General features: G+C 50.4%; 1 protein-coding gene across 18 annotated transcripts in view; it reads left to right on the top strand.

Moving 5' to 3' along the window:
- The first annotated feature begins 294 nt into the window (after positions 1-294).
- The window catches only part of RALGPS1 (Ral GEF with PH domain and SH3 binding motif 1), a 299000-nt gene continuing 271677 nt past the window's right edge, over positions 295-27617 (top strand). For 8 of the 18 annotated variants that reach the window (XM_086325117.1, XM_086325109.1, XM_086325108.1 and 5 more), the window contains exons 1-2: positions 295-525; positions 13672-13750. The gene's annotated coding sequence lies outside the window, so the exon portion shown is untranslated. Of the gene's footprint in view, positions 588-1004; positions 1085-13671; positions 13751-27617 lie in introns of those variants that run through there. The other 10 variants (XM_086325118.1, XM_086325116.1, XM_086325111.1 and 7 more) reach the window with 5 other exon arrangements.

The following is a 27617-nucleotide window of genomic DNA, read 5'->3' as shown; positions in this document are numbered from 1 at the left end:
GAGGCCTGGAAGGATGTATGGGGAATAAGATGCACTGCTATTTCTAGGAAGAAGATGGGCGTGGCGGGGCGCTGATCGGAGTGTGCAGGCTGCAGAGCATCCTTGCAGGCGGAGACCGCGTCTGAGGGCTTCTAGCGGAGGCCGAGGCCAGGGAGGACCTGGGTTGCAGCGGCTGCGCACTGGAGCGCCCAGCCGGCCGATTTGCGTGTCTCTGCCTCTGCAGTGAGCTGATTGGGGAGAGGAGTCCGATTCCGCGCGCCTATTGGCTGAAAGGCCCGCCGCTCAGACCACCCCCCCCTCCAGGAGCGGACGGTTCCTACTGCGGCTGGGCACCGGCTCTGCTCCCGCGTCGGCCCGCGCTCCAGCTGCGCCCGGCCCGGCCCTGGCCCGGCTCGGCCCGGCTCCAGCCTCCGAGCGAAGTCGCCGCTGCCGCCTGGGCCGTTCCCAGGGCCATGAGGAGGCGGCGGCAGCCGCTGCGGCCCGCGTCAAGGTGACCGGCCAGGACTGCGGCGGCGAGAGCGGGCGGTGAGAGGAGCGGCCGGCGGGGCGGGGCGGGACCCTGAGGGCCGGGCCGGAGAGAGCTGCAGGTGCGAGGGGCGGGACCCTTAGGCGGGGGTGCCTGCCGCCGGGCAGGGGTGGGGCCTTGGGGAGGGAGGCGGGGCTGGGGGGTGGTGGTGGTGGGGTTGTTTCAGGCGGTCTGGGGGGCACTGGGGCCGGGCCGGGGGGCTTTAGGTGCGTGATGGGGATGGGGGTTTTGGTCTGGGGGACGGCAGGTGTGTGTGTGGAGGGGCGGGTTTGGAGTTGGGGAAAGGCCGCAGGTGCGTGGGGCGGGGCTGGAGGAGGCAGTTAGGAAGGGCTGAGGGGCTGCAGGTGCGGGGGGGGCGGGGCCAGGTGGGAACCACAGGTTTGCCAGGGGGAGGGGGCTGCGAGGTGAGGCCGAAGCGGCCGGACCGGCCGGGCCTTGAGGACACCACAGGTGCAAGGGGGGCGGGGCCGGGGAGACCTGCAGGGGTGGGGGGGGGGGCGGGGCCCCGAGTGGTTGCAGGTCCGGAAGCGGGGGCCCCAGGTGAGCAGCGGCCAGAGGGTGAGTGAGGGGTCGCGGGGAGAAGGGAATGCTGCTTTCTCCTCTGCCGGGATTTTTTTTTTTTTTTTTGAGGGGAAGCAGGAGCTTTGGGCTTTCTGAGGATTCTGGAGGCTTCGAGGGTTGCCGCCGCTGGGCCGGAAGGGCCAGCTCGGCCTTGCCTGTGCTCCTCCTGAGTCGGACTTGGGTCTCAGCTGCCCTGGTTACTAGGCCGGCGGCTTCCCCTATGCCTCGCAGTGGCCTGACGTGGGGCGCACTGGTTTTCAATCTCGGGGAGGCTTTTTCGTGTCGCTGTTGCAGGGGGCATGCCTCGATTGGGGCGGAGTGGGGTGGGGGCCGCCCGTTGGCTTTCATTCTATCAGCTGTTGAGAAATGTGTGTGCTTGAAGAGTAGTTAGTGTGAAGCTGGAAGGGTGGAAGGGTTCTTGGCCGACTGGCTCCTGGGACCTGGAGGCTGCTGCAAATCTTAACAGTGGTCGTCTCCAGAAGATTGAAGTGGCAGCCTGGTGAGGGGGCAGAACAGGAATGAGGGTTCAGAGGCTTTTGCCTCTTTGTTGCCTGGGACAGTCTCTCACCTCTGAGCTTTGTTTCTTCCTATGCGAGGTGTGCATCCTGGTACCTGCCTTGTGTTCCCCTCAGGGGGCTTGTGAGGGTGGGACAGACTGAGGACATCTTTGTGTAAAGCTATGAGTCTGCTGCCTCTGTGCTAGTGGGCAGATTGTGTTTGGAAACTGAGGGTCGAAAGAGGAGGGGATTTTTTTTTTTAATTTAATCAATCAATTTAGTTTTGGCTTTGCTGGATCTTCATTGCTGTGCAGGCTTTTCTCTAGTTGCAGCGAGTGGGGGCTACTCTTTGTTGTGGTGCGAGGGCTTCTCATTGCTGAGGCTTCTCTTGTTGCAGAGCATGGGCTCTAGGGCGTGCAGGCTTCAGGAGTCGTGGCTCTCTAGAGAGCTGTGGGCTCTAGAGTACAAGCTGTCATTGGGTTGCACGTGCTTAGCTGCTCCGAGGTATGTAGGATCTTCCCAGATCAGGGATAGCACCTGTGACTCCTGCAATGGCAGGCGGATTCTTTACCACTGAGCCACCAGGGAAGCCTGTGGAGGGGATTTCTAATCGGTAGACCGCTTTCTTGTTCGAGGTGGGGCTGAGGTAGGTAGTGGGGATGAGGTTTGTGGTGGGATGGTGACTCCTGCTTCCTATGAGGCCTGTGAGGCAGCTGTGGCAGATGGAAAGCACCAGAACATTTAATTGTTTGCTGACCTTTAGACCCCAACTCCAGTGAAGACTCTGAATTGGAACACGAAGCTCAGACTTGAGCCTTATGGAATTTCCCTTCCCCATCCGAGTATGAACACTGATTTTTATCACATTCCAGAAGGAAGACACCCAAAAGAGGGGAATGCCAAAACTTGGTTAGGTTTCCATGTGATGGAGAGAGGAAAGCAAGATGATGGGACTCCCTCCTATTTGGAAGAGTATCCCATAGCCAAGCGTGTGACCTCATTGCCTTTGCTCACCAGCAGTGTGACCAGTTCGTCCCACCTGTGTTGCATGGACAGAAGAGCGGCAGGAGGAGGCTTCTCCTGAATGAACCTGCACTTTTCTTCGTTTCAGGCACTGGGACTTTGGGGAACCAACTGCCATGGTGCTGGCCTCTCTCACTACCATTTGGTGTGGCATGACCCAGTGGCATCATGGGGATGTTGTCTCAGATGTGGGTCCTTACTGGGGTCTGTGCTCGTGTGGCAGGACCCAGAGGCTCTAAAGGCATCCCGTACTGTCCCAGCAGAAACTATGTAAATGACTCAGAGAGTGCTGTGCTCTGGGTAATGATCGTGCTCTGTGGGTTCAAAGGAAAGCCCAAACTTGGTGGTCCACGAGAGCTAGAAAATGTATTGGGTAATGAGAGAATTGGCTTTTTGGTTGGTAGTGTTTGAGTGACCGCATCCAAGGTTGAGAGAGAAACTTCATTAATGAAAATATCGCATCCAGGGTTCTCCGTGATATGGCTCCAGTCTACCTTTTAAACTTGATTTTCCTTTTCAGCATGGAGGGTAAGAGCTCTGGCTCGGAAGTCAGACAGAGCTGCCTTCGAAGCCTCACACACCAGTTTCTTGACTTCTCAGAGCTTTAGTCTGCTTATTTATAACACAGGGATAATCATGCCCACCTTGAGAGGTTGCTGTGAAGAGTACACGTGGCTAGATACGTGAAGACACCTGATGTATTAGGCCTTTGTTGTTAGGGTCTGTTTCTGCCCCTCCCTGACCACCCATCTTTCAACACAACAAAATAGAACGTCCTATGTAAGGAGAGCAGGACTGGTCATTGTGAGGCCTTCGCTTCTCGTGTGACCTCTATCAGGCCTTCCCCTGTCCAGGCCTCAGTTTTCTTAGCTGAGAGAGGATATGTGAACATCAGGCAAGAGTGATCCTAGCTCTGGCATTCTGATGAGCATGTTTTCCCGCAGGGCAGGAGGGAGGACACTGATGACCCGTTACTTAGTTCTTCTTTTAAAAATACCTGTTGAGTGCTTTGCCTGGCACATAGTGAAAGTGAAAGCCGCTCAGTTGTCCAACTCTTTGTGACCCCATGGACTATACAGTCCATAGAATTCCCCAGGCCAGAATACTGGAGTAGGTAGCCTTTCCCTTCTCCAGGGATCTTCCCAACCCAGGTCTCCCACATTGCAGGCAGATTCTTTACCAGCTGAGCCACAAGGGAAGCCCAAGAATACTAGAGTGGGTAACCCATCCCTTCTCCAGTGGATCTTCCCAACCCAGGAATCAAACCAGGGTCTCCTGCATTGCAGGCAGATTCTTTACCAACTGAACTGTTTATCAAAAAATACCTGTTGAGTGCTTTGTCTGGCACACAGTAGGTGCTCATTAAATACTTGTTGAAGGGACGAATGAGGGACTTTCAGAAGAAGGTGTGGCATCTTATCCCTGCTGCTTATATGGATGTTGTATCTGTACCTTCAAAGTGCATTTTGTTTATTGAAGAAAAAAAAGTTGCAACAGCTTTATCGTGAAATTAGTGAAGCTCAACATGAAAGACGAAAGTTATTTCACAGTCCTCTTTCACTACAAATTAAGTTCACTCCAATTTTCACAAACATACAAGTTTTTTTTCATGGTTGCAGTCATATGTACGTGAGCATTTGGAAAAGGCTTGGCAATAAGGAGTTTCTTTAAATGATGTTTTTATCTTATTTTTTTTAAGAATTAAAAAAAAATCACACATAGATTTTTTTTTTTTTCTAAAAGATAAGTATTTCAAGGGGGGAAAATTGTAAAGTAAGTGTCTTTCTTGTCTCAAGCTTCCAGTTCCCAGTCTTCTCTCTAGTGGTAACCACTATTATCATTTTCTTGTTTGTTATATATTCTTTCTCTTACGCAAAGAATAGCATCCTATACATACTTTTGCTCCTGTGTTTATTTACTTGATTTCTTTTGGAAAGTGTCCCAGCATTGGAAAATGTTCTAATTGGTACATACAGTTCCTCTTTAATAGATGTTTTTTTTCACCGACGCCTTGAGCACAATTTTGTGTCTCCACTCTCCCCCACTCTCCCTGATGTTTACTCAGTAATGGTCAGCAGTCATTGTTTAGAAGACTAACAAGAGACAGCCCTTGTTTTTCTCGAGGGAAGAAAAGGCTCCAGTTCCAGTGAACAGTAGACTAAAGGGCAGTCCATGTATCTGGATGCAAGGCAGACACAGAAAGAGAAAGGAAAAGGGATTTGTTCACTAGTAATTGAAAACTGGTTTTCCCTTCAGCCCATGATTCAAAGTCCAGCCCTGTCACTTACCAGCGATATGACTTGGGGCAATTTACCTAATCTTCCTTCCTTTCAGTTTCCTTATCTGTTAAATGGATGGTGATAATAGGATCTGCCTTTGGGGGCTTTTTGTGAAGAAGAAACGAGATCATGTGTGGGAAGTACTTGCAGGAATAGGTCTTGGTAGATGCTCCACAAGGGGTAGCTGCTGGGTTATTAATAATCTTTGTTAGCAGACACTTACTGGGCGGTGGAGGGTGAGCCACAGGAGATGCTCAAAGTCCTTGCCCTCATGAGGTGCTCACATGCTCTGCAGGGAGACTGGCACACAGGTCACTGAAGCTAGAACAGGGCCCAGGGGTGCGGAATTGGGCAGTGTGGGGGTCACGGAGGCAGGAAACAATGACTTCTCCCTTTGTGGTTTGGGAATGGCTTGCCACCTCCTCTGTGAAACCCACTGAATTCTTCTGCAAGTGACCACTCCTGTCTGCGCTCCCTTGGCATTCTTGTGTGAGTAACCTGGATTGGAGCATACACCTCGCTATTGCACGCGTTGTTTTATGCCCGTGTCTCCTCTGCACAGGGAAAGTCTCCTACTTTCTTTGCTCCCGCGTTTCCAGGGTAGACTCTTGGTGGACCTCGTGATGGACCTCTGCTCAGACAAGTCATGCTACCAAATGCTGGCACACTCTTCTCGATAGGTCTTCAGGTCTCTGATGAAACCCAGACTCTGGACTCTGTTGCTTCATTCTCCAGGTACTTGAGTGCTGACCGAGACACACACAGCTGTCTGCCAGCTGTAGGTTTTGGGTCTGAATGGTGGTACTTGTCCTACTGAGTCTTGGGAGAGGGAAGAACTATTTGCTCCAGATAGTCCAGGACAAGACGGGGAAACAGAAAGAAGGATAAGTCTGAAAATGAACTGCTCACGCTTGCTGAAGCTCACCTCCCCCTTCCTCAGAAGCGTGGCTGCTGAGGTGGGCTAGTGGAGGAGCAGGCCGCAGGGAGCTGAGTAGGTGGTCTGTAGTTGCTGATGAGGGATGGGGAGCAGTGGTTGGGTTGGCCTCCTCGAGGGGCATCCTGAGGCATTTCTGGGGCCACTTCCTTCCTGTGGGCATTCATCCACCAGCCTTGCTGTGCTCTTGCTTTGGGCCCAGCTCTTTGCTGAGTGCTGGCCACGTGGAGATGGAAGAGTTGTGTCCTACCCTCGGAGCTGACGGCTAGTGGAGGAATCAGGTGCAAACAGAACGTGACCAGAAGGGGAGTGGTGACGACAGAGGACCCCAAGTGATGTGGCCAAGCAGATTCCAACTCTGGCGCTAGACCTGGGTTCCGATTCTGACTCATCCACACACAACCTTTGTAACCGTGGGCAAGCGTCTTTCCCATTGTTAGTCTCAGTGACGATAATGGGAATGGCAGGGTTACCTGCCTGGAGGCTGTTGTTGGAGATTCTGTGAAATAATGCTGTGGGTTGCTCAGCGCCCTGCCTGACAGAAACTTATGCTTACAGAGTGCTCATTGTACTTGATTATCCTTAGTGTTGGGGCAGCACCAGGAAGCACTTGTTTGGCTGTTTTCTCTGGGTTCCAGTGTAGCGGTGATGGTGCCAGTCAGTGGTGAAGGTGAAGGTGATGGCCACGGCGTCTGAGAAACCAGCTCTGAGGTCATAGAGTGCTCGAGGAGTCCTTGGGGCTTTCCTCACGGGCCCACAAGTGATTCTTCTCCCTTTTCTGCTTGGGGCCTTCTCACAGGTGGTCCCAGCCCAGCACCACCCCGAGCCCCTTCTCTTTGATCCCCTGCACTGATCAGTTCCATGGCTTTTCCGCACGGGAGGCATGAGTCCGGCTTTTCTCACCTGCACTTTCTGAGGAGAGCAGACTGTGCAGACCCGGAGAGGCACATTCCCCCCACCCCCATTATTTTGCAGAGCTTTCAGGTCCATTGTGTTCTTTACAGGAGACACCGCCTCAGTGTCGGCGAAGCAGACAGGGCAGCACTTCTAGCAGACCTTGAAGTCAGGCTTGTGTGGGTTTATGTCCCGGCCCCACTTGCTAGCCCTGTGGCTTCAGGCAAATGACCAATGCTCTGTTTGCTAATCAACACGGGAAGCACAATGATACTTACCTCCCCCTGGTTCTTACCTGACTTTAAGGAGATGAGAGGAACAGGGCTTAGCATAGTGCTCCACGTCATGAACATTCAGTCAGGGTGAGCTCTGTTAACCTGTTGACATCCAGGGCTGTCAGGATGCCTGTTTGGGGGGATGCTCACTTATTGCCTATGAGTTATGTGAGTTATTGCATGTGGAAAGTGTGGAGAGGGTGGCAGGCTGCTGGGAGCACCCCGGCTAGCAGGCAGTGCTCAGCCTGCCTTGGGACTGTGCACGCAAGCCTGGACCCCAACAAAAGCAGAAGATGCTGGTGCATGGGAGGATGGAGTCAACCTCGTGGGTGGGCCTGTCTCAGACCCGTCCAGGAACTGAAGGCTGGTTTCCCAAGTTCTTGCTGTCCCCCTGTTCTGTGATTCCATGTGAATAATGGGACTTTAGTATAAACTCATATATAATATAAACTCATGCAACATTATACTTTTCCCTCATTAGGATTTAAATGTTTTTATTATCTGATTGTATTTTAAGGTTAAGACAGTTACTTGAGTAATCAGAAGAAAATGTAAATATTTGGCCTCAACTGTCAAAAGTTTCCTTGAAAAAAAAAGTTCCCATGAAAATCATCTTATTAGAGACGAAAGAATGATGAATAATTAAGTTCGTATTTATTGGATACAGTAATTCTCACCCACTCTTGTATGAGCTTGATAAGTAGGTCAGGGGAAATCTGTGCTTTTGATACATTTCTGAGTTACTAAATATTTATGGAAAACAAATTAGTGAATTCTGGAGAATTTGGTGTGTCTCTTTTTGTGGCAATCAAGTCTGTTATGTGGAATTAGGGACTTTCACTATGTTGATATTTCTTGTTCTGTGCCCTCTCTGTAGCTGTTTTTTTCCCCCCCCCCTCTCTAGGCCCCGTATCTCTAGCACTTTGAGTCCACTGGTGTCTAGGGTTGTTCCCACTGGGTTCCCACAGCGCCCTGGTGTAGCGGGTAGTAACACTGTGTGACCGGCCTCAGCTTCCTCTCACCCCGATTCCAGACTTTGCAGAGTCAGTCTGCATTTTTTCTCCACGTTCAGGGCCTAGCCCAGGGCTAGTAACCGGCAGCCAGAACAATCTGAGTGTGGTGTTCCCTCTGCTTCTGGTTTCTCTCAGAAAAAAGCCAAATGGTTTACGTGGCCCGCAGGTGTAACAGCTTGCTCTTCAGCGTAACTGTGAGTCCCCCGGTACGGTGTGTGCCATCCTGTCACACCACGGACTGTGGCTTCTCTGCCCACCATCCGGTCCTCCGTGCCTGGCGCAGCTTCCGGCACGGAGTAAGTAGTCCATAAATGTTTGTTACAGGGACACATGGAATAAAGGGCGAGAGCCCAGTGACTGATCTGAACCTGTAAAACGAGAAAGCTGTTGGATCTGAGGTCCCTTCATCATAAAATATTTGAGCACTTTACAAAGTCTCGACACCTTGTTTTTTAGCCTCATATTGATTCTGCGGGGTAGGTGGGGGTCGACTTTGGTCTTTGGAGGAGAAAACTGAAGCTCAGAGAGGGTGAACAGATTGCCCAAGATGGAGCTATGGGAGACACAGAGGGCTCCTCAAGTGTCTTTTCTCACAGCCCATGCTGCCTTGAGGTGTGGTTTCTGACACACATTGGAAGAGCCACAGGTGAGACAGGTAAATAGATTCATGGAGAAAAGGTTCTTGCAGCAGTTCCTCTTGGTTTTAGTTGTTTTTTCCTGATAATTTGAAAAGTTGAGTTCAATTTGGGACGATGGCTTTAAGGTCTGAGATCAGGAAACACTGATCTTTCGTGTACACAACGAAGGTTAAGGATTGGTGTATGTGCTGATTGGTCGGTGACTAAGATTAGAATTTGTTCTTTTTGGGAAAATTTTTGGTAAGAGTAGAAGTTACTTGCTGACTGATATGTAGCGTTGTTGTCATTGTTTAGTCATGGAGTCTTGTCCGACTCTTTGCGACCCTATGGACTGCAGCACGCCAGGCTTCCCTGTCCATCACTAACTCCCAGAGCCCACTCAAACTCATGTCTATCGCATCAGTGATGCCATCCAACCATCTTACCCTCTGTTGTCCCCTTCTCCTACCCTCAGTCTTTCCCAGCATCAGGGTCTTTTCCAGTGAGGTGGCTCTTTGCCTCAGATGGCCAAAGTATTGGAGCTTCAGCTTCAGTCCTTCCAATGAATATTCAGGATTGTTTCCCTTTAGGATTGACTGGTTTGATTTCCTTGCAGTCCAATGGACTCTCAAGAGTCTTCTCCCGCACCGCAATTCAAAAACATCCATTCTTCAGCGCTCAGCCTTCTTCATGGCCCAACTCTCACATCCATATGTGACTACTGGAAAAAACCATAGCTTCGACTATGTGAACCTTTGTCAGCAAGGTGACATCTCTGCTTCTTGATACACTGTCTAGGTTTGTCATAGCTTTCCTTGCAAGGAGCAAGTGTCTTTTAGTTTCACAGCTGCAGTCACCATCCGCAGTGATTTTGGAGCCCAGGAAAAGAAAATCTGTCACTGTTTGCACCTTCTGTTTGCCATGAAGTGATGGGATCGGATGCCAGGATCTTAGTTTTTTGAATGTTGAGTTTTAAGCCAACTTTTTCACTCTGCTCTTTCGTGATTGTCAAGAGGCTCTTTAGTTTCTCTTAGCTTTCTGTGACTTTTTATGACCCTATGGACTGTAGCCTGCCAGGCTTCTCTGTCCATGGGATTCTGCAGGCAAGAATATTGGAATGGCCATGCCTCCAGGGGATCTTCCCGACCCAGCAATTGAACTCTCATCTCTTACTTCTCCTGCTTTGGTAATCAGTTTCTTCACCATGAGTGCCACCTGGGAAGCCCTGATATGTAGCATTATTTTGATGCTTTCAAAAGATGCTAATTGCTTCAGTTAGCCTGTTTTTCTAATTTATCTCTGGGTGTACCTGCCTTGGGCTCTTTTGCTGTGAGCACTGCTGCAGACTTTGTGCTTATCAGATACAGTGTCAGTCAGATCTGAAGGTGAGAGGTCATCAGGGCTGCTCTTCCTGCTTTCCACATGAGGGTGGATGGACTTTGCCAGGGTTTTCAGACTCAGGCGTCCTGATTCTCCACCTGTAAAACCTGTGGACTTCCATCTGTGTGTTGCAGTCTCTCAGCAGCTGCCTGCCTCTCATGTAGTGTTGCTCATAGACCACGTCCATCAAAAGGCAGTTTCCAGTGAGGCTCTGTGTGGTGGGGGCATGATGGCTGAGCCAGCTGCCCAACCAGGAAAGATTATTCTCTTTGTGTGTGTGTTAGTCACTCAGTTGTGTCCAACTCTTTGCAACCCTATGGACTGTAGCCTGCCAGGCTCCTCTGTCCATGGCTGGAGTGGGTTGCCATTCCCTTCTCCAGGGGATCTTCCCAACCCAGGAATCAAACTCAGGTCTCCTGTATTGCAGGTGAATTCTTTGCTGTCTGAGCCACCAGGGAAGCCTACTTAACGTATAAAATTGGGAAGTACTAGCATTTGAATGGGAGAAGGCAATGGCACTCCACTCCAGTACTCTTGCCTGGAAAATCCCATGGACAGAGGAGCCTGGTGGGCTGCAGTCCATGGGGTCGTGAAGAGTCGGACATGACTGAGTGACTTCACTTTCACTTTTTACTTTCCTGCATTGGAGAAGGAAATGGCAACCCGCTCCAATGTTCTTGCCTGGAGAATCCCAGGGACGGGGGAGCCTGGTGGGCTGCCGTCTATGGGGTCGGAAAGAGTCGGACATGACCGAAGCAACTTAGCAGCAGCAGCAGAGGTATGTAAGTGTAAAAATAAGTCCAAAATAAAACAAATAAGTGTTGGAAAGGTTAATTAGAGCACTGACAGTGGCTACAAAAGAAGAGTACAAGGTGCTCAGAGGCCATAAGCCAGATGGCTTTACCTGGCTGGGCGATCAGAGATTGCTTCCCAGAGGAAAGAGGAGTTGGGGTTAGCCAGGAGAAGAAGTGGCTGCAGGTTGCAACAGTAAACTGTTTGGAGTCAGAAAACCTTGGTTCCTGCTCTGAGTCGCTTAGTTTTGTGAGCCTCGAGAGAGGCACTTAATTTCAGTCTTCTTTAAAGGTGATCATAATACTGACTTTGTGATATCTTACTGATCAGGGCCACTAAAATAATAATAATAAAAAAAGAAGACTATTTCAAGTGCTGGCACAGTGATAAAAAAATCCACCTGCCAGTGCAGGAAATGCGAAAGATGTGGGTTTGATCCCTGGGTTGGGAAGATCCCCAGAGAAGGAAGTGGCAACTCAGTCCAGTGTTTTTGTTGTATGTTTTGTTTTTTTGGCTGCGAAGCATGTGGGATCTTACCTTCCCAACCAGGGATCAAACCTGCACCCCCTGCATTGCAAGGCGAAGTCTTAACCACTGGACCACCAGGGAAGGCCCTCATTCCAGTGTTTTTGCCTGGGAAACTCCATGGACAGAGGGGCCTGCAGGACTGCAGCCCGTGGGGTCGCAAAGAATCAGTTGATTGGCATGCAGCTGAGCATGCCAGCACTTCAAGTGCTAGCAAAGATGTGGAGCACCAGAATGCTCACAGCCTGCTGCTGGGTGTGTAGATCGGTTTAGCCAGTCTGGAGAACTGCTTGCCATCATCCAACAAAGCTGAACATTTAATCAGCTATGACCCGGTAGTTCCACTCTTGGGTGTCAACCCAGCATGAAGGCATATGAATGTACCACATGGCACCACTCAGAAGGCTTACAGTAGCACCCCTGTGATGGCCCAGGCTGGAAACAGTCCCAGTGTCCGTTGGTATAGAGTGGACAGGAACGGTAAACTCCCACAGTGGGAAAACAGTAAGTGAACAACCATGGAAAATCAGGATGCATTTCACAAACATAATGTTCATTCAGGCACAAAAGATCATGTCCTGTATGGCTCCATTCATAGAAAGTTTAAATAGGCAGATGTAATCTCTGCTGTTGAAAACCAGAGTGGTGGCCACCCGTGGGAGGCTGGTAGAGATGGAAGGAGGTGTGGTGGGTTTTTGGAGGGGATCATGGTGTTTTCGCCCCATCCGGGTGCTGTGACCTGGGTGTGTTCACTTTGTGAGACCCCTTTGACCTGTGCACTTGCATTGTGTTCCTGTATGCATTCTTCTGCACGCATGTTGCATTTCCATGGGAAGTTTGTTTAAAACGCTGACGGAAGGAAGCTTATCAGTCATGTTCCACTCAAATTATGATTAATGGTGAGAATGGAAGTTTTTTTGTATTGATGAGTAAAATAATCATTTTAACATACTTCATCTTTATCTCTTCCTTTGATCTTTGCATTTGTTTTGTAAGGTAACGAACATATCAGTACCTTAGAACATATATTTAATTTACAAATAAGCTTATGTATGTAAGAGGTACTTGCTCAATGCATGTTCAGCTGTTAGTAGTGAAGGACTGGAGAGTTTGATGAGCTGTAGCTCAAGGTCATAACAGAAGGGGCAGCCCAAGCAGGGGCCTGGCTGCGAGAAGCAGGTGGTAAGGAGGGAGCCTCAGTCGGTTTGGGTCAGCAGCCTGTGTTTGGGTTGTTTTCTTGCTTCTGGAACACGAAGTGTGGGCTGCGGTGGGGGTGGCCTGAAGCCAGAGAGGGAAGCAGAGCCTGGCCTCTTGAGCACCTTGGGTCCCAGGGACCCCAGGGGAAGGGCTGCGAGGAAACTCTGGAAGTGGGAGGACTAAGGGAAGGGGGCAAGCAGAGGAGACAGGAGGAGAGGGGGAGAACGAGGTCGTTATTGAGGCTGAGAGATGAGGGACTGGTGCACCATGTTCAAAGCTCAGCTGTTAGGTCCTGCTGACCTAATGGGTGGTGGGAAGGTGGTGTGGTGCGGGGAGGATGAGGCCTGGAGCTCAAGGACCGAAGCTGTTTGAAAGACTGGGGAGAACTTCGGGTGTTCTCAGGCATGGGGAAGGATCAAGAGAGTGGAGGAGGCTGAGGGTGCAAAGTGGGCTGCCGGAGGGGAGGTGGCGGTGCCCTGGGTAGCCCTGGGTCTCAGGCGGACACCTCTTCCTCAGAGTTGGGAGTCGGGTGCCAGGAGACGATGCGGAAACTTCAGGTTAAAGGAGGGACCCAAGGGAGGTGAAGTCAGCTTTCCTCAGTGGAAGAGGTCATGAGGTTGCCCTCCTGGGGATGGTGGAGGATGCGGAGAGGGGGTGCTCTGTAGGAGGGAAGGCAGACTGGCCCCAGGGCCCTCTGCAGCGGCTGTGCGGGATGCCTGTCCTGTGCCACGTGGTCTGCCTCCCTGACCACTTGCTCTGAGGGTTGGGGTGTTTGTGCCAGGTACTCCTGAGTTTTCCCCATGGGCCCCTTCCTGAGGTCTTGGCCGGGCTTTGCAGCTGCCAGAATGCATCTTCCTGTGGAGTCTCCTGGCAGACCCTCCCGTGCTTCCACCAGCGTGTATCCAAAGCATGATGGGAAAGGAGAATAGTGACCACAGAGATTTAAGTTAACTTTGGTGATTTTAGGGCAGGCTTTGCTACCCAATCGGCTAAATGGTATCGCATATTGATCTATGGGGAAGGCTTGTGACATTTCACAGAACAGGCTCAGAATCAGATCTTGTTGTACTATATTTGGTCTGACCTTGTTGAGTGTCGAGAAACAAGTCTCACCATCTGGAACATCGTGTAAATCGAATTACCCCCCTGCTTTTTCAGAGGCTCCTGTTTGGAAAGAGACCTGCTGGGACGGTTTATCCTGTTGGCCTGGGATTATGAAGCCCAACACGTGTTCCTGGTAAGTGGGTTCACTGACCCTGGTGCCCTGTGCCCTCTTGAGCAGAGGGCCAGGGTGTGGCACCCAGAGGTGCGGCTGGTTTGGGTGTGAGGTCAGAGAACCTCCCGCCGCGAGCCTGTGGGGCCGTGGAGGGCACAGGGGCTTCTGGGACTCGGGTGTCCTCAGTGAGCCACACCCAGAGACTTGGGCTCTGGGGTTTTCACTCCTGACTCTTGGATCAGGGTTTTTTCCTTCCTCTCTCTCCTCCTCGTGCAAAAGCTCTTGTTGCCACACTGTTTTGGTGTCATCCTTTTGCTCCTGTTGGTCAGAAGACGAACGTTCTGTGTCATGCTCCCTACAGTTGGGGTGACTTGGGTGATCTCCTTTCTCCAAACCTCAGTCAAGTCCTTGTCTCACCCCACAAACCTCTGCCCCCTCTCTCTCAGTTCAGCTTCCCTCCTCACTTTGGGCTAGCCTTGCTACAGAGCCTTCGTCAGAAAGGGCCAACCGTGGTGTGAGTCACGCTTAGCCCTGGGAGGATGGGGGAGGGAATACGAAGGTGAGTAAGACATGATCGTGGTCTTCCAGAGACTCTAATCTACTCGTCAACCCCTGTCTTCCTGCCCACTTCCTCCCCCCCGCCTCGCTCCCTGAGGTTCTGTCCAGCCTACCCGACACCTCTTCTAAGCATGCTTTTCTGCTCTCCTGACTCACTTAAGCTTTCCTTCTTTTAAACTGTCATGACACTTGTCATGACACATGTCATATCAAGGCCTCTTGTGGCCTTGGCCACAGTCTGCATCGCAGTCTGCTTTTTTTTTGACCTCCCCCTTATCTCCTTGACTAGACGTCAAGCACTTTTAAGGCAGGGGCTGTGTCTGGCTCATTATTGTGTTCCATGCAGTGCTTTGCTCCATGCCTTACACACAGTAGGTGCTCAATAAGTGTCACCAGACGGGAACCAACGTGGACTCGCTCATGGTTCTCAGCACCCATCCCCTCTGCAGCCATGGTTCTCAGGTCTTGAGACAACATATGACCACAGGGGAATATCTGCCTAGAAGAATCCTAGGAGATCTTATTCAGATTGGAGTAGTCACAAAAGTGTTAAAAGCTGAAATATTACAATATTTTTCAGATTCTTCCTAGTACCTTACCCTTCTGTCAAGCTACTCTCACAAAGTGGTAGAAGGTAAAGTTTCTGATGCTTTCCTGCCAGGGCCCTAGGCTTCCTTGATTACAGTACAAGTAATTCATACAGTGCTTAGAAGAAGCAAGTTCCCTGAAACTTATATATCAGAGGGATTGGTTCCTTTAAGGAGGTTGCTGGAAATACTTGGTTTAAAGGTAAGAGGACGTGAGAAAACTGAGACTGGGAGATAAGTCATTTTCCCAAGATCACACAGCAAGTAAGTGGCCGAGTTGAGTTTTGACTCTAGGTTAGTCTAGTTCTAGAAATGGGGTTCCTCTTTTCTGTGCTTTTGAGTCGGATGAGAAATGGATTCCATGGGCAGGGCTGCAGCTACCTACTTGCTGCCTATGCCCTCAGAGGGACTGCTCAATTTCACAGATCCCAGGGGGTCTGGGCAGAAATGCTCCTAGCCCCTGTCATCACAAGGGGACCAGAGGGCAGGGGGTCCTCTCCGCATGTCTCAGCAGGAAGATCACAGTGTGCCGGCCCATTTCACGTGGGTCCCCTTGAACAGAGGCTGGAGTTGTCCAGGCTCACCAGTGCCGCTGTAGCTCGAGCAGTCTGCCGTGAGCATGGGCTACGTGAACCTGCGCCCTCTGGGAGGCAAAGACACATGACAGCTTTGTGGGGACCTGGCCAGTGAAAGAGGGGAGCCAAGCTTCACACTTGGAGCAGTGGGTCCTTTGAGGCAGGATAGAAGGAGAAGATGTATAAGAACTTTAGAGAATTCTGACGAGGATGCAATTAAAGTGTACCAGAGGCTTGCTGGAACTAAAAAACATGGCTTTAATTGGTGGTTTGGAAGGTCCAGTAGAAGAAAAGCCTCAAAACCCAGAAAAATAATAACAAGAAATGGAAATAATGAACTAAAATGTGAGATGCTGTCCGCAGGGAAAGGCCTTGGAGACCTTATCCAGGGGACCTGGCATGGAGTCATGGGAGTTTCAGAAGGAGAAAAAAGAATAGATGGAGGAGTAATAGGAAGACAATAGAAGAAAATGTCATTGAATTGAAGAAAGATTTGATTCTTCAGATTAAATGGATCCTTTCATCCCACACAAAAACCAACACTCAGACCTACTTTCTAGTAAAAGTCCTAAACTCTGAGAAGAGAGAGGAAAATCTTAAAATTTTTTAGGAAGAAAGAACAGATTGTTGTCAAAGTAGAGAGAATTAGGCTGACATTGGACCTCCTATATGCAGCCTTGGAGGCTGGAAGACAGTGGCCCGGGGTCTCCAGACTGTTCAAGGGAGAGGGCTGCAGTCCTTGCTGTGCCCATTGAGTTGTCACTCATGGTCATTCTGAAAGAAAGGCATTTCACACATGTGAGGACATAAAGCATAAGTCATCTGGTAAGTGTGCCTGAGGGAAATGTCCAGCGAAGTTCTCTAGCCTAAGGACAATTAGAGCAGAGTTCCTGGGGTGGGGGATGTGGAGACTGAGGGGGCAGTGAGCGGCAGTGCACCCTTTGGCTCATAGAGACTAATCTCACAGGATATTGCTACTGTGACGTGGAATTTTTATTTTGTGTTATTAAGAACTTTTAAAATAGAGGAGAGCTGTATGAGAAAACATAATAGACTGAAAATTCTAAACCATCTCTGTAAAACCCAAGCCTGTGGGAGAATGGATAGGAGAGTTGGGAAATGAGTGTTCCACTTTTAAGAGACTTAAATAAACATAGGGAAAATAAAAACCAAGGCATTGTTATTTATGTGTGTTACAGAAAGAGAAATAAAGGCTCAGTTTTGACTTGGGGATCAGAAGGTGTGTTAGGACTAGATTTTGTCACATGTAATAGATAACCCCAGAATAACAATGACTTAAACATGTAGGAGTTTATACTATTTCATGAAAGAGTAGAGAGGTTGGAGTGATGGAATCAAAGTCACCACAGAGCCAGGTTCCTTAATGTCTCGATGCTCTTGCTGCCATAGCAGATTGCCTCCTGACTCAAAATGGCTGCTTGAGCTCCAGTCATCACATTTGCATTCTAGAAGCCAGAAGGAGAAAGAGGAGAAGAGGCATGCCCTTTCACATACTTCTCAGAAGTCTCACCCGGCACTAACATTTACATCTCACTGAGTAGAGCTTAGCCACACCGAGCTACAAGGGGCCATGGGGTGTGCTTAGCTAATAGGAGTCTTCTTGCTGGAGAAGTAAAGGAGAAAGAAAGAAGTTGGGACTTTCTGCCTCAAAAGATCATCACTAGCAGAATGCAAATAAAAATAGTTCTGTTTTACCTTTTTAAGTGGCAAAATGTTAACAAAAATTGATAAAACCAATGTTAGCAAGTGACTGAGGGAAATGAGTGCTCCCTTACACTGCTGTTGGGAGTATGAATTGTTCTAACTTTTGGGGAATATAATCTGAAAATATCGAATGAGTATTAAATATCCATATCTGTCAGCTGAGTAGCAAGACCTGCAGAAGCCCCAATGCAAAAGGCAGTACAAAGCTGTTTTCTGCACCACTGTTTGTAGTGGCAAAAAGTGGAAGGGATGGGAACCCCCATCAGCCACATATTAGGCATTTATTAAAAAGCAAGAAGAAGGCTGAGCGCCGAAGAATTGAAGCTTTTGAACTGTGGTGTTGGAGAAGACTCTTGAGAGTCCCTTGGACTGCAAGGACATCCAACCAGTCCATTCTGAAGGAGATCAGCCCTGGGATTTCTTTGGAGGGAATGCTGCGAAAGCTGAAGCTCCAGTACTTTGGCCACCTCATGCGAAGAGTTGACTCATTGGAAAAGACTAATGCTGAGAGGGATTGGGGGCAGGAGGAGAAGGGGACGACAGAGGATGAGATGGCTGGATGGCATCACTGACTCGATGGACGTGAGTCTGAGTGAACTCCGGGAGTTGGTGATGGACAGGGAGGCCTGGCGTGCTGCGATTCATGGGGTCGCTAAGAGTCGGACACGACTGAGCGACTGAACTGAACTGAACTGGAAAAGCAACCAGATCTCTCTCTCCACGTTGACGTGAGGGAAGCCCGTGATACATCATCAGGTTTAAAAAAAACAAATTGCAGAATAATTTGTCTCCAGCAGTGGTTGCAAACTGGTGACCAGTAGTAGTGTGTCCCAGGCCAGTGCAAAGTGCTTTTTACATAATTTTCTTCTCACCGTGAACTGACAAGGAAGGGACTATTGGGTCACCTCTTTTCAAAGGAGGAATTAGAAGCACAGAGACTAAGTGACTATCTTGCGGTCACCTAGCCAATAGGTACAGGGCTCAGGAAGTGACCAGGCCTCCAGAGTCTAAGCTCCTCCCAACTCTGCTACCCTGCCCAGGAGCACTATCTAGTCTGCCTCTCCAATGCTTTTATGGCTTTTATGGCCAACTCAGTGTTTCCCAAATGTTCAAAATGGAGTGGTGCAGTTAGCCACTGGACCCATCTGTCCTCATTCCAATACACCTGCAGCTTTGCCAGTGACACAGTCTGCTGGGCCCCACAGGCCTTTGTGGTTCAACCTTGGCTTCTGGTCTGAGTCCCACTTAGTTACATGTATTTATGTTGCTTGGCAGAGAAGGCAATGGTACCCCACTCCAGTACTCTTGCCTGGAGAACCCATGGACGGAGGAGCCTGGTGGGCTGCAGTCCATGGGGTCACTAAGAGTCGGACACGACTGAGTGACTTCACGTTCACTCTTCACTTTCATGCATTGGAGAAGGAAATGGCAACCCACTCCAGTGTTCTTGCCTGGAGAATCCCAGGGACGGGGGAGCCTGGTGGGCTGCCGTCTATGGGGTCGCACAGAGTCGGACATGACTGAAGCGACTTAGCAGCAGCAGCAGCATATTGCTTGGCACAAAAACTTGGAGGAAGACACTCCTGTCTGCCCAATGGGATTACCTTAGTGTGTGGAAGGGGGTTGGCTCTGGGGGAGGGTGGTTTCATGGCTTTTTATTTGTACACCCCTGTTGGGTTTGGCTTATGGCAACAAAGATACATTATTTTTGTAGTTTAAACAAAAGTACAATAAAGTTTAATTTAAAATGATGAAACATCAAGAAACAACCCAGATAAATTACTACACTTTCCTTTTTGTCGTTTGTTTCTTTTGAGGTTGTCTTTATAAACGCCTGAAAGCAAGGAGACTGGAGTTTTTCTTTTTTATAAGATGAAGGTTCAGGTCATCCACTGTGTTTGCTTCTGACACCTTCTGTGTTTGAACATCTCATTCTTGAACCAAAACATTATAACAGGAGCAGCAGTGGTCCTCCCTGATCAGGAGGAAGGCTCTGCCCCGTTGTAACCTCAGAGTCAGACATGGGAAGCATGTGGAGGGAGGGTGCTCAGGAAAGGGCTTGTGAGCCCCAGAAGCCGTGGGCTGCTCCTGATGCTGCCGGCGTGACCCTCTTGCTGGACATCTTGGGGAGGCAGCGGAGCACGGCCACAGCTGTGACGCACCGGGAAGGATGAATGTAATTTAAGACAAATAGGATGAGTGCTAAGAGGCCTGGGCGCTCTAAAACCCTGTAAGAGGAGGACGCAACACTGGGGTCCCAGCACGGGTCCCAGAGGAAGTAACATTGAGAATGAGACTGGAAAAGAGAGGAAGGAGGAGAAGGAGGGACAAGGAAGGTCCAGGGAGAGAACCAGCCCCTGAGCACACCTGGCTGTGGGGGACAGGGTGGGGTGGGGGCTGCGGAGTGTGGCCACCAGTCTCCTCAAAACCCTTTTGGCACGTGTTCTAGCCTGCACGTCCTTGGCTAGAAGCCACTTCCAAAAGGCCGGGTCAGGGAGGGGTGGCAGAGGGCCTGCACACGCCCAGCACCGAACACGTCCTCCCCACCCCAGGCAGAGCCTGTGACTCTAGGTAGGTTGGGCACCTGTCAGCCCCCCTCCTTCCCTCATACCAGCTTTTCTCAGTGACCTTGCCTGCTGACCCTCTCCTGGCAGGACCACAGCCCTGGCCACCTGGGATCAGAGCTGGAGGGATGGTGAAGGCAGGTCTCAGCCACTTTTAACCTGACACCCCTCTGGGTGGTAGCTTCTGCCTGAGTCCTCCGTGAGCCGAACCAAGCCCAGAGTGATGCTGCTTCCCCTGCCCCCACCCCAGGAGTTGGCATCCCTTCTCCCTGCGTCTCCCACCCTCCTCAGGCTAGCAGGGATCTCTCCTTGAAGTCCACTGTGAAGTTCAAGTGTCTGTCCCAGCGGCCTAAGCATTGCAGTCTTGCCCGGACCTTGCACCTTCCTGAAGTAGACTAGGGTGGGGGAGTCATTTCTTCATTTCTACTGAGAACAAGGCAGACTGCTGGGTACTGTGCTGGGGACTGGGAATAAAGTAACAGTGTTTAAGCTCTTACCCCTGCTAGGCGCTGTGATCAACCCTCCACAGAGAGGACCTGGGTTCAGGAACTTAAAGCGTATAAAACGCTTAGACTGCTGCCTGGTACCCACTGCTACTCCTGAGTGCCAGCTGGTGCTGTTCCTGGTCCTCATCATAGCCACACGGGGGGGCGGACAGTCCTGTATCCCCACTTTACAGAGGCAGAAACTGAGGTTTAGAGGGGCACTTGCTTGCCATCACGTAGGATTCAAACCCAGGTCTCTCCGAGGGTGAATGAGTGGATGTGACTCTCACCTTCCAGGGCTTATGGTCAAGCAGGGAGATAACCCGGAGAGAAGATGTCCTTGCCAGAGTGATGGGCGCCACAGCTGGTTGAGCAGAGGGCTCACGGAGGGGCCTGGGGGTGGGGTGGGAGAAGGCCAGGAAACCCATTCCATGCAGCACCCTTGTTGAGGTGGGGAGATTGTCACTTCCTCCCACCCATGGGATGCACCTTAGTTTCCCCGGGGCTTCAGTGAGGAGGCACTAGTTTGGTGGTCTGTGTACATGCTCAGTTAGTGGTTAATCATCTGAGGGTCCGAATGTGGCTTCCCCTCCCAGCCAGACTCCTGGGACCTTGTCCCCCAGGTGGTCCCATGGGGAAGACCCCTCTGCCTCCAAGCTCAGTGTGACCTGAGGCCCTGTCCCTCTACTTTATGAACCCCCAGCCTTCCTGGGGACATATGTGCAGATGGCCTGGGTTATAGCTCTGAGTTGCTTACCTCACCTCTCACTCCATTCCTGTCCCTCGAGTGAGTATGTTCTGCTGCCCCGTAGAAAGGCTCCGTTGCAGTCAACAGAAAGGAATAAAACACCGTCATAGAACTGTGATTGAAAATCCCAAGCTACATAAATCCCACCATGACCCTGACACCCCAACAAAACTCCTTCTGTTGCCCATTTCCTTTCCAGTTCCTGTCCACAGGGCAGGTGGGTTTTTACACAGTTATTATGCATCTTGCCTCTTTTTTACCTTGAGGTGGTTGGTTGGAAATGAGATTGCTCAGTTAGTAGATGACCACCAGGTGGCACCAGAGCACCAGCACCATTGGACTCCAACCTCCCATGTCAGATCCCTGTCATTGGAGCATCCCCGAAGTGCTTGTCTGTGGAGGTTCACTTTCAATTTTCCCTCCAGATGCTGTGTTACTCACACATGCGTTGCCTACTTATTTTAGAAGAAGTTGGATGGTACTGGAGTGTACAGAAAGCAGAAAGTAGCAATGCCATACAGTGACGCCTGTGAGCACTGACGTTAAGACGTGAGCGCACGAGTGCGTGCTTTGTTGTTCGGTGCTTAGTCGTGTCCGACTCTTTGGGACCCCATGGACCGCAGCCCACCAGGCTCCTCTGACCCTGGGATTTCCCAGGCAAGAATACTGGAGTAGGTTGCCATTTCCTTCTCCAGGGGATCTTCCTGACCCAGGGATCGGACCTGCGTCTCCTGCATTGCAGGCACATTCTTTACCACTGAGCCACCAGGGACGCCAACGACTTGAGTACATAACCTTCTGTACTTTCGTATGAGTGTTCAGATGTAGATATAAGTATTTCAAAACATGTCCAGATGTCATTTTCTCAGTAATCCCTTCTCAGACCACTGCCCCCATTTAAAATTGTAAACCCACCCCTTCCCCACTCTGTCTGTACCTGCTCCTTGCTATACTTCTCTCTCTTTTATCACTAGCTTATGTGCCATATATTTTACCGAATGCTTTATTTATTGTCGGTTCCCCCCCCTCCACTAGAATGTCCCAGGGGATTTCTGTCTGTTTTTTATTGCTTTATGCCCAGTACCTAGAATAGTACCTGACACATACTAGACTGTCTACCAAATACTTGCTGAATGAACAAATGAGTAAGAGTGAATATGTCCTGAATCTGCGGGCATCTTTCTGTGTCTGTAAATACTGCTCTACTTGCCCAAGGCCGCTCTGCAGAGCGTGAGCCAGAGCTCCTGTGGAGCTTCTTTCTGTTTTAAAGATTTTTTTTTAATGTGGCACATTTTAAAAATTTTTTATTGAATTTGTTACAGTTATTGCTTCCGTTTTTTGTTTTAGTTTTTTGACAGAATCACGTGGGATCTTACCTCCCCCATCAGGAAGAGTTGGGGGCAAAGTCTTAACATTGGGAGGCAAAGAGTTGGGGGCAAAGTCTCTGCATTGGAAGGCAAAGTCTTAACCACTGGACCTCCAGGGAAATCCCATGGGTGGCTTCTTTCTGTATTAACAGGACTTCATCATTTCATGCAGCATTTCAGAACTGTATCCCATTTACTGACTGACTGTGATCTCTTTCTTGATGTCTTTTCCTATACAAATGTTTCAATTTTAAACATAGTTAAATCTGCTGATAAATTCCTTTATTTTCTAACTTTTTATCACCCTAGAGAGGACTTCTTCACCCCAGGATAATAATAATAATAAAAAAGCATAATGATTTGTGTTTCCTTTGGTATTTTTCTGGCAGTTAATCTTTATCCAAACTATATGGGCTTCTCAGGGAAGCCTGGTGTACTGCAGTCCCAAGGGTCACAAAGAGTGAGTGACTGAGCAAGAGCAACAGCAGATGCCGGGAGCAAGAATCCTCTTGGCAATGTAGGAGATGTGGGTTCAATCCCTGGATCGGAAAGATCCCCTGGAGGAGGAAATGGCAACCCCCTCCAGTATTCCTGCCTGAAAAATTCCATGGACAGAGGTGGGCTATAGTCCTTGGGGGTGACAAAGAGTCAGAAACGACTGAGCGCACACACACACATCCTTATAAATGACATTGATAAAATTTTAAACAAATTCCCTCTCAAGTGAATAGCAAATTGCCTCATCAACATTTATTGAATAATCCATTCTTCCCCACTGTTTGAAATGCCATCTTGACCAGATAGTAATTCTCATGTATAATTGATCCTATTTTCTGGACTAAGTTCTGTCCTGCTGACCATTTATCATCAGTGTGGCTTCCTGGAAGGACAGGTCCCTTTTCATTATAGTTTTTACTTTTTTTGAAAACTTCTTGGCTGCTTTTAGTTATTATCCAGATGAAGTTTTAAATCAACTTGTTGAATTCCAGAATGAGTCCCCTTAGGATTTAGAATGAACTTTCATTTTATTTACAAATCAACTGGGGAGAATTGATGTCTTTATAATATCTTCTCCTTATTCGGAAGGAGTGAAATGTCTCTCCTTTGATTTAAGTCTTTTTTTTTTTTTTTTTTTGTCTAATAGTAAAGTTTCATAATTTGCTTCAAATGCTTTTTGTACCTTCCTTTTACAGTTTATTTCTATGTATTTTCTTTCTTAGTAGACCCTTGTGCCATTACATTTTTCTAGCCAGTTATCGTTTGGATAGAGGAGACAGTTGGGTTTGTGGCCATGTGTCTAATGTTCATAGCTTTCTCTTGGATCTGATTCCATTTGCTTCAAACTTTCTAGGCACTTTTAATTTCTGGTTTGTTGTTGTCATCATTCTCTGTATTTCAATATTATTAATACAACAGATTTCACATTGTTTCTTGTGTTCTCATTTTGGCAAGATTAGGAAAAGTAAAGTCCACAAGTGTGTGAACCTCGTTCATTGTCTTGAACCCATATAGTTTGATGTGAAGGTGTCATTTTCTCCATGCCCTTTAGCTCTCCCCCTCCCACCTGCCTTTGCCCTTCAGTGTTCTCCACAGAATGTGGAAGGCCCTGGAAGATGACTTAAAACTCAGGGGGTGTTTCCCTGAAGCCCCAGCTCACATCGCACTGAGGGATGAGCCCTCTGTTCCTTGTAGGCTTCATCCCACCGCCACTGCTATGCCCGCCCCTCTTCTCCAGCCCTGTCTTGCCCGCCCTGGCTTACTCTCCGGAGACAGTGTCCTTCCTAATCTGGTGGGAAGCGCCAGGCTGTCCATGATGGTCAGGACTCAGTGGTATTTTTCAGGAAGGACCAAGGGTGTGGGTGTCCTGTCCCGCCAACCTCCTCCTCACCTTGAGCTTCTGAGGCACCTGGTCAGAGGGGAAACAGCAGCAGAGGACAAAAGACCCTCTCTGTGAACCGACCTGTGCCTGGTACCCACTGCAGGGCTCTCTGGTCAATGCCAGTTGAAGCAAGTGATGGGCTCCCAGTTGCTTGGGGTCCCTCCCACACTCCTGAGCTCGCTCCGTGTCGTGGACTCTCGCCTTCCTCTGGCACTGCAGTGCTCAGGGCCTTACAGGTGGGAGTCAGAGCTGGCTGAGCCCAAGTGGAGCCCCATCCACCCGTGGATCCCAGAGCAGCAGTGACAGGAGGGGGCCCTGAAGAGGCGCACCTGGCGATGCTCCTGACAGACGGGGTCCAGTCAGTGACCTGGACGGTCCCCAGCCACACCAGTGCTTCCTCTGCCCTTGGCAGGTACTAGGAGGAAGGCAGGGTCCCGCTGCTCCTTACAGGAAACTGCCCTCCATCCCATCCTCTGTCAACCGTAGATGGTGTGTGTTTGGCCCACACATAACAGGCGTAAAATACCCAAACCTCCATGCCCCAGAGCGCAACCGTCAGATCATGGTTTGTGTGGGCAATGGCGAGTCCCTGGCATCAGGCCTGGTGGTGGAGCTTATGTGTGTGCGTTGAGGGGTGGCCTATGGGGTGGGAGGTGAGGGTGTAGGATCCCTTTTTAAATTTATCTTTTTATTTTGAAGTAATTTTCTACACAGAAATTTGCAAAACTGGGCAGAGCACTTACACATACCCTTCACCCAACCTCCCTGTTAACTCACGTAACCACAGTACAGTAATCAGGTTAACCTGGTGAATTAGTTTAGGTACCACACTGTGAACCGACTGGCGGCCTTTTCCAGGTTTCATCATTCGCCCCCATTGCATATTTTTCATTCACACTCCTCCCACTGCCTTACCCTCGGGGTGATTTCTCGTGTCTCATACTGAGAGCATTATTGCCCTCGCCCAACCCTGCCCCCAGGAGAATGACAGTGGCGGTTGTCGTTAAAGATGCAGTGCCACGGCCGCTTCTCACGTGCAGCGTTCTGTGCATCCCTTCAACCGTCTGTGCCCTCGGCACCCCGGTTCTCCCCATTTCACAGATGAAGAAAGTGAGGCTTGGCCAGGTCAAGCAACTTGTCCAGGGCGCAAGGTCAGTGATGGGTGAGAATGGAGATCCTGGTTTATCTGTTCTCTAAGCTACAGAGGTGACCTACTCCTTCTCCCGCCTGAGAGCTTGCTCTGTAGCCGTCCTGTTCTTAGCTCCTGCCGGTCCTACTGTGGTTGTAGCTTGTCAGCCTCTTGGAGGTGGGGCTATTGAACCTCAGGCTGTGTACACACACACACACACACACACACGTGTCTATCCGTGTGTGGCTATGTACACAAGTGCTGCCCCATACTGTGTGAACATGTTAACTCTGGGGGACAGGAACTAGGGGTGGGTCATGGGGACTTTTCTTGTTTATTTTACCCCTTTTTATCCAGTTTATGTAATTTTAGTGTGCACATGTATTACTTTTATGTAGAGAATTCTGGAAGCCCTTCTCCCTGCCAGGAGGGGGCATTCCTCGGCTGGACTTTCTGAGGACGGATGGCCCTGGTTGGTTTCTGCCACCCTGGTCTTGGCACACAGCGTGTGAGGGGTGGGAGTCCTCAGTCCGTGCTGTCGTCTTCCTTTGCGGGGGTGGCCCCATGTCAGCTCCGTATATGTAGGGGCTGCCCTTCCCTAGGGGGACGCCCTGCCTGGTCCTTTTCTCCAGGTTCGCTCAGTTTCACAAGTTTTCTCTCGTTTCCGTCTGTCTGCGGACTCTCAGTCTGGAATCCAGCCCTCTTGCCCAGCACGGCCGCTTTCTCTCCCTGCCGGGGGCTCAGCCGTAGTGGCCCTGGGACACAGCGGTGCCTCCTCAGCCGTCTGGCTGGCCCAGCCCACTCTCTGCCCTCAGCGAGGAGGGGAGATGTGGGATGTTGAACATGTGGTGGTGGCTTGAAAGGGGTGGTGGCGGGTGCAGGTGGGACATGGGAACCTGGCCCAGAGGGACGGCCTCTCGAGCCTCACGTGCTCATGTAGCCAGGGCCTCACTTTGAAAGCCGCCAGACAAAGCTGCTGGCCAGGAGGAGGCTGGGCCAGCTTGGAGAGGGCCGGGGCAAGGGAGCCATAGTGCTGCCAGCCCTCACGGGGCACCTCTCCTGGGCTCCTGGCAGGTGGTCCAGCTCTAGGATGATGGTGACCCCAGGGGAGACCTCTTGGTAACACAGAACGGACGTGCTGAGGCGTCCGGAGAGAGGAGAGAGGGAGAGCACACACACTCGTTGCTCCTGACGTGGCATGAACTGTCGGCTGTGGGCACAACCCTCTTTGCTTCCGTCCCCTGCATCTTTGGTTCAGACACAGAAGATGGAGTGGCTGTGGCCAAGCCTGCAGAGGAGGGCAGGGCGGTCACGCGAGGAAGCGGGCTTGGACACGGGGCTCAGGGTCTGCCTCTGAGCTTGTCCGAAACAGTTGGAAGACAGCACTCTCTTGTTACCGAATGTTCCCGGATGTGTGTATTTTCTTTGAAACAGCCTCCACACGCTCAGGAAAAAGTGGTTTTTCTGCCTTCTCCCCAGTGGTCTGCAGCAGACTGTCTCCTGTTATTTCCTTGGTTTTCTGAACCTGAGACGTTGAAGCCTGGAAGGAAACCAACCTCCCATATGGGACTTGCCCTTCCCTCTTTGAGAGCCCACACACGCGAGACCGGAGTCTGTCACACAGAAACCAGAGACGCGGGCGGTTCTGTGGTTCTGATTCAGCTGCCACGTTCCTGCGAAGTTACATCATGAGAACCGCTTTTCCTGCCTGCAGTGCTTTGTTTCCAGGGAGCTTAGCTAGTGAGCGAGCGTGTGTGCATGCGTGTGTGAGTATGTGTGTGTAAGAGGTGAGGGAGGTACAGGGAGGGTGGGGAGATTGGGTTTGTCTGGCACAGGTCAGCCTGGCCAAACTTAGCAGGGTGGTGCCCTTCCCTTGGAGAAGGCAATGGCAACCCACTCCAGTACTCTTGCCTGGAAAATCCCATGGACGGAGGAGCCTGGTAGGCTGCAGTCCATGGGGTCGCTAGGAGTTGGACACGACTGAACAAGTTCACTTTCACTTTCATGCATTGAAGAAGGAAATGGCAACCCACTCCAGTGTTCTTGCCTTGAGAATCCCAGGGACGGGGGAGCCTGGTGGGCTGCCGTCTATGGGGTCGCACAGAGTCGGACACGACTTAGCAGCAGCAGCAGCAGCCCTTTCCTTGACGCCAGACTGCCTCCATGTCCAGCAGGGGGCGCAGGCAGGCAGCTGTGTGAGAACGTAGCTCTAAGTCACAGCATAGTTTCTCTCTCTGAAACTCCGTTTTCTCATCTATAAGATTTTTTTTT

This window comes from Bos grunniens, chromosome 11, assembly GCF_055505025.1.
Source record: "Bos grunniens cultivar Pamir isolate PY7600 chromosome 11, Bosgru_T2T1.0, whole genome shotgun sequence".
In the NCBI taxonomy this organism is placed as follows: domain Eukaryota; kingdom Metazoa; phylum Chordata; class Mammalia; order Artiodactyla; family Bovidae; genus Bos; species Bos grunniens.
Note: the sequence above shows the minus strand (reverse complement) of the source record. Positions and strands in the feature narration are given on the sequence as shown.